This window comes from Garra rufa, chromosome 19 (assembly GCF_049309525.1).
Source record: "Garra rufa chromosome 19, GarRuf1.0, whole genome shotgun sequence".
NCBI classification, from domain to species: Eukaryota; Metazoa; Chordata; class Actinopteri; order Cypriniformes; family Cyprinidae; genus Garra; species Garra rufa.
In genome coordinates, this window is record NC_133379.1 from 8,250,428 (window position 1) to 8,257,071 (window position 6,644).

Consider the following 6,644-nt stretch of genomic DNA (forward strand, 5'->3'; position numbering starts at 1 on the left):
CGTAGTTACGTTGCCAATTGGTAAGTCATGAAATGACCAAAAATGACCAACACATTACGTAACTGTTACGTCGTGTGTTAGCAAGTAACTTTTCCCTCAACGCTTCTTCTACAGGTTGGAAGCAGAATTGTCAACACTAAAGAGTTGTTTTTACCTTAAAATAATGTTTCCGAACTCGTGTCAGTGGTTCATCAACTCATAACAGGGTGAAACGGCACTTTCGTATTCGCTTTGCGACCCTCTATCGGCCATAACAGCACTATGTAAGTTTGGGTCGTCGGGTCGCGGTTTTGTAGTTCAAATGAGACTACAAATGCGACTTGCTTTACGGCAGGCTTCACAAAAGGTTTTCATGCTTTGATAAAGTCATACTCTACCTTGTCACTGGACATCGTTCTTTCCAAAGCCGGTCCTGGATAGCCTCCAAACAAATAACGTGCTTGTGATGCGACGGTAGGCTAAATTATTTACGACAGCGGTAATGGACAATTCCGCTTCCAACCTGTAGAGGGAGCGTTGAGGGGAAATTTACTTAGTATTGCTTTAATATTGAGATCTCTGATTTTTGATTTCAGTCTTTGGTAATAGTTAATAGCAATTTGCTTCAAAGTTGACTTCATATTTATACTTTTCATACTTTTCGCAACCTGTAATATATAAAATGTTTTGTCCAATGGAAATATGTAGAAAGACATTGTCAATCAGTTAACTAAAAAGAAGAAATAATAAACTAAAAAAATAAGCACAAATGAGACGATTGTTGGCATGTGATTAAAATTTTGAGCTATGAAAAGAAATATCAGCTCTAGTAATTTGATTTTAGATTAATTTATTGTTTGAGTTAATATTCTGAGCAAACTACTGTATATGAGCCACTTTGAGACCCTGGAGATATATGAGATTATGATCTTTCTTCTCAGGAGAAAAGTCTGAGATGCATTTAATCTCATTGCTGTCTATGAGAAACAATTGAGATTTTAAAGAGGTCTCATGTGTTTATTTTTTTCCTGGTGGGATATTGAACAAGTTGTAGGCCTCTATGTGTAAATATACTTTCTACTCAAAGTTTATTGTGCTCCTCCACATGTAATGCATCAAGACAACTTTGAAATATATTACATGAGAAATTGCAGGATATAAATCTATAAACCCTTGGTATAATAGGCCATTAGGTTTTTAATTAGCAGACTAATAAATTACAGCGCTCAGTTCAGCAGACTCACAAATTCAATACTGATGCAACGTGGATCATGAAACACTATGTTTCAAAATACACTGACAAAAAATAAGACAAATAAGACCAGAATATAAATAGTCATATGATATTTGACTGCATTTCAGTTAATCAGATGTGCACCTATATTATTAGTAAAAGGTACAATATATTAGTCATCTAAGAAGTTTCACAGTTGACAAATATACAACACTTCTGAAATAAATTAAAATTGGACTATTTTCTATCATAATATTTCCAATCAGATCAGGAATGTTCACATAAATGCTGTACATAAATATATTATTTGATTTGATTAAACACGACTGCACCTATAAACACAAATATATGCTCTTTTGTAATAACATTAGCATCAATCCAGCTCCCATGGGAAAAACCAACAAAGTAGACTACTAAATAAATAAATAAAAGACATTCAGGAGATCTGTCATCTATGACCATGTGTATATGAAAACAATAAATGTCCAATTCTTTTTAGATGTTTTCTTGTTTCCATATTCTATAGTGAATGTGTTAGAAATGTGATTCTGATTTATAATAAAGTTAAAAACATCATTGTGACATTAATTAATTGTATTATTGTATTATTGTTTTGTTAAATAAATCTAAAAAAAACTGTGTTCACTTCAAATGCTCTTAGCTCAAGCTTCTGAATATGGGTGACTAATCTTCCATTTGTATCAAACAGATCTATGCTGCCCTCTTTTGGTCCTAAAGGATCATACCTTTGGGTCAAAAGTCACTTTGAAAGAAAACAAGGTACTCCAAGCCATTCTGAAAAAAAGAACCTAAAAAGAACCTATTATGTAGTTTAATAGTAACTGTGAAACGTCACAATACCATCTGCTCGACAAAAGAACGGAGCGATTCATTCGCAGCATCCAAAGTGTGCGTCCAGACACCCTAATCTGACAGACCATCACCTCCCAATCGCTTCTGTTTGCATAATTTGCATTCACCGCAGACGAAAAGGGCCTCCTGTGTTACAAAACTAATCCTCAATCCTTTGTTGCTAGTGGAGATGATCTTTTGACCTCCGTAATGCAGTGATACTGGAAGCCGTCAGGCCTGCGGTCTGGGGCGAGCATCATCCTCACCTGTGTCCAGATGTCCCTTACAGCTGCTCGGCATTGTGGATCTTTCTGATGCCACCAGGAGCGTGCTAGGCACCTATAGGAGGACGGACACCATGGATGCTCGCTAATCCTGCTCTGTACTTGTTTGCTAGTGATAGCGTTTAGTGTCTAGCGATGAAAGAAAACAAAAGAGGTATTAGCTGGCTATGGATACGAATTGAATTTGTATGCTTCATTTAAATGCCATGAAGCAGAAGCTTTGTGTAAAGGATGCCAGAATTGATTATGCAAACCAAAATTAAAATGGTAACATTTACTTGAATACACAGCTTATATAAGGAACATGCTTTCGATTTTGGTTGCTGCTCGAGTGGAAATTTGTTGTTTTTCTCTTCTGACTATCATAATCATTCCTTTGACATTTTTTTCTCTTTTAGAATTTTGTTTGTTTGTTTTTTGCTGTTGGAGCAAATATGAATGCAAAAATTATATTTAACGTAGTTTTTATTCCCCCAAAAGTTTTTCCATAAATAGTTTGGCACACGTTTATATTATTGAGTGTGTGGTATAACCAGGACCTCTTTAGACCATTATGACTGTGTTTTAAGGACAAGTTTATTGCATTTCTTTAATAATGTCACATTTTATGAAAATGCATGCTTTGCTTAGGTCAAATGGAGTGAAAACGTTGTAGCACTTAATTTTATTTCCTCTTTAAGACCTTTTAAGCATAAAAACAATATGTGTAATACTGCTTTAAATTGTTGTTTTTCCAAAACAAATATTAAAAAGATTTCTGTTTAATATAATTGCATTTTTGTTTTGGTTTTTCTAAGCAAAAAAAAAAATCATTTACAGAAGACACCCACTAAAATGCCATTCAGTGTAACAATCTTGTCAGGCATATTTACAACAAAAATCTATTTATGACATATTAAAAGACTTTACTTTCACCACAAATAATAATTAGTTGTAATTCTACATTGTAAAAATTTGCCACTATCCTTGTCACAAGGACGGACTGAGACGAGCGGATCCATTCGCAGCATTTATTAGATGAGACAAAACAAAACAAAACAAACACACAGGGGCAGGCAGAAATCGTAGTCAAAACACAGGCAGAAAGGTCGGGGCTGGCAGCGAGAATCAAACACGGGAAAACAAACATGGGAAGAAACGCTCAGAAATGCAGCCGGGGCAATACAAGACTTCGCCAAGAGCTAGGTGTGAGAGTGGTTTATATGCAGTCCTAGAAATGAGGTGCAGGTGTGAGCGGTAATCAGTGCAGTGAGAAACAAGGAGCAGGTGAATGCAGTGATTAGTGCAGTGGCTTGTGGGAAATGAAGTCCATGATGTGTAGTGCAAGAGTTTATGATGACAGGACGACTCAATTCGTGACAGAGCCCCCAAGGAGCGGCTTCCAGACGCTCTAACCACATAATGAAACCGGAGGGTGGTGGAGCGGAGGCGGAACAGGGGGAGGGATGGAGGGCCAGGTCCATGTGGGGGTAATGGAGCTATGGACTGAGGCGGGACCGGCGGAGGGAGAAGCCATGGTGAAGGAAGGGTTGGCTCCTCCATGGGGCCGACCGACGGAGGTGGAGCCGGTGGAGCCCGAGGCGGAACCGGAGAAACGATGGTCCTGGGCGACACAGAGGATCCGGAGGGCCAAGGCGGAACCCAAGGCTCTGGCGACCAAGGCGGAGATGGAGGTCCGGAGGTACACGGCGGAGCCGGAGCGACAGAGGACCGAGGCTGTGCCCGCGGGAGGAAGGAGGTCCACAGAGCCGGTAGGACGGAGCGACAAGGCGCAGCCGGTGGAGTAGAGTCCAGAGGCGAAGGTGGGGCGACAACCGACCAGGGCGGAGCCGGAGGGACGATGGAGCCCGGTGGAGCTGGTGGACCGACGGCCGACAGCGGAGACGAGGGAGCAGAGAGCCGGGGTGGAGCCGCAGGGTCGGAGGGCCGAGGCAGAGTCCAGGACTCTGAGGCTGGAGGTGATGGTGAGGGATCCTCCAGCCAGGACACCGATGGAGACTGGCAGACCCACGGCAACTCCTCTGCACCGAAGGTGGGTTGAAGGTGAGCCGAGGGACTGTCAGGAGACAGAGGTGGTGGGACTGGAGCAGTAGGGAGGGTGGGTGGGAAATTAGAAAGTCCATACATGGCCTCCGTGGCCAGAACAGGGCAGACAGGAATCTCAGGAAGGCTGGGCGGAACCAGCATAGGCTCTGGACGACTGGGCGGAACCAGCGGAGGCTCTGGAAGGCTGGGCGGAACCAGTAGAGGCTCTGGAAGGCTGGGCGGAACCAGCGGAGGCTCTGGAAGGCTGGGCGGAACCAGCGGAGACTCTGGGAGGCCGGGCGGCACCAGCGGAGACTCTGGGAGGCCGGCGGCACCAGCGGAGACTCTGGGAGGCCGGGCGGCACCAGCGGAGACTCTGGGAGGCCGGGCGGCACCAGCGGAGACTCTGGGAGGCCGGCGGCACCAGCGGAGACTCTGGGAGGCCGGGCGGCACCAGCGGAGACTCTGGGAGGCCGGGCGGCACCAGCGGAGACTCTGGGAGGCTGGACGGAGCCATCTTGGCCGGGGAATCAGGCTTGGCGGCCATCTTGGCCGGGGACTCAGGAACGGCGGCCATCTTGGCCGGGAACTCAGGAACATCGGCGGCCATCGTGTGTGCAGACTCTGGCGTGGCAGCCATCTTGCGTAGTGGCTCTGAGCTGGAGTTTACTGTAGGAACATTGTTGTCCTCTTCTTTGATTCCCACAGTAAAAGGAGAGCCACTCATTTGCAGAGCAATGTCAATGTAAATTTGTAAAGTCCAGTTAGGTGCAAACATGGGCATGAGTGAAGCCAATGGCTCTAAGAGTCCTCCACGGAAGAAAATCATCAGGCAAGCCTCATCCATAGTAGACTGGTTTGCCAATTCAATGAAGTCCATTGCATACTCCTCAGCAGACCGCTCACCTTGTTTGAGACGCATGATCTGTACTGTTGAATTCGTGCTGGAACCGGATGACACCATACGAGCTGCTGGATCCTTGTAGTGGCGAAGTCTTCTGTCACAAGGACGGACTGAGACGAGCGGATCCATTCGCAGCATTTATTAGATAAGACAAAACTTTATGATGACAGGACGACTCAATTCGTGACAATCCTAAATTTTGCCCATTTGTCAGTAAGAATTTTTACTTATTTATTATTTTATATATTTTAATATGTAAGTCAGATTAAGCATGTTGTTTGAATTTTTACATAAATATTGTGTTACAGTGAATGACAATGTAACATTATTTCAACCAAATTTTGACATTTTATCCTCCAAAAACTAATTTGAAACCTTAAAAGTAGACAATTCACTCTATGAAATTCAATGTGCTTTCTATGGAGATAAAATCACTTTTGTACATTTCTCTTGACATGGACATCTTAATGTCTTTGGCCCACATATTGTGTACTTTTTATAGTAATTACAGTAACTGGGTAATAACTAGGGACTAACCCTGAAACTACCTCTAAACATAACTCAAACCCATGTAGTTATCTTATATTATCAGTACTTTTCTTAAGTACATTGTAAATACAGGTTAGTGCACATACTGTAATATAAAGTGCAAAAGAAAATGAGATGATATTAATGACTATAGGGTCATTCCATGTCAGTGGAATTCCATGTCTTTGAATCTTTTTTCTTAAGAAAGATAAACATGTATAGCAATGAAAGCCAAAATATTAAATGTCATAGATGTATATTTACTGAGTAATACACTATTTTGTAGAGACGCTGGTCAAAATGGTAATTTTCACCTGAGACTTGGAGCCAAATTACAGAGGTGTAAAATGACTTTAGAAATATTGTGGCATTGTTTTATTTTTTTTAAATAAGTAAAACCTGTTGACTTTGGCTATCTTTGTAGCAGTATATGCCAGTGGTGACCATTGAAAAAATTGGAAAAAAACACTTTTTATGTTTTTTCTCCAAAGTTTGCATGCCTATAACTCAAGAAGTATTAAAGATATTTCAATGCCCTTTTAGATTTTTGGGTCTTAACAAACTTTCCTTTTGGCAACTTCATTTTTAAGCCCTTAACATGGTTCAGTTCTAGAGATATTGCAATCTCAGCGTGGCTTCAGGAGTAAATTGTTAAATTGTACATATTTTCAGAGGTCAAAAACTAAATGTGGGTGACTTTGCATTCAGCTGATAACTTTTTTCTTTAAAAGAGGAATTTCTGAAGAACAAATGAAGTTCAAACTAAAAATGTATTGTTTCCCTCTATCAAAACAATTGCATAGAACATACCTGTATGAGTGCCATAAATAGTCTTTTT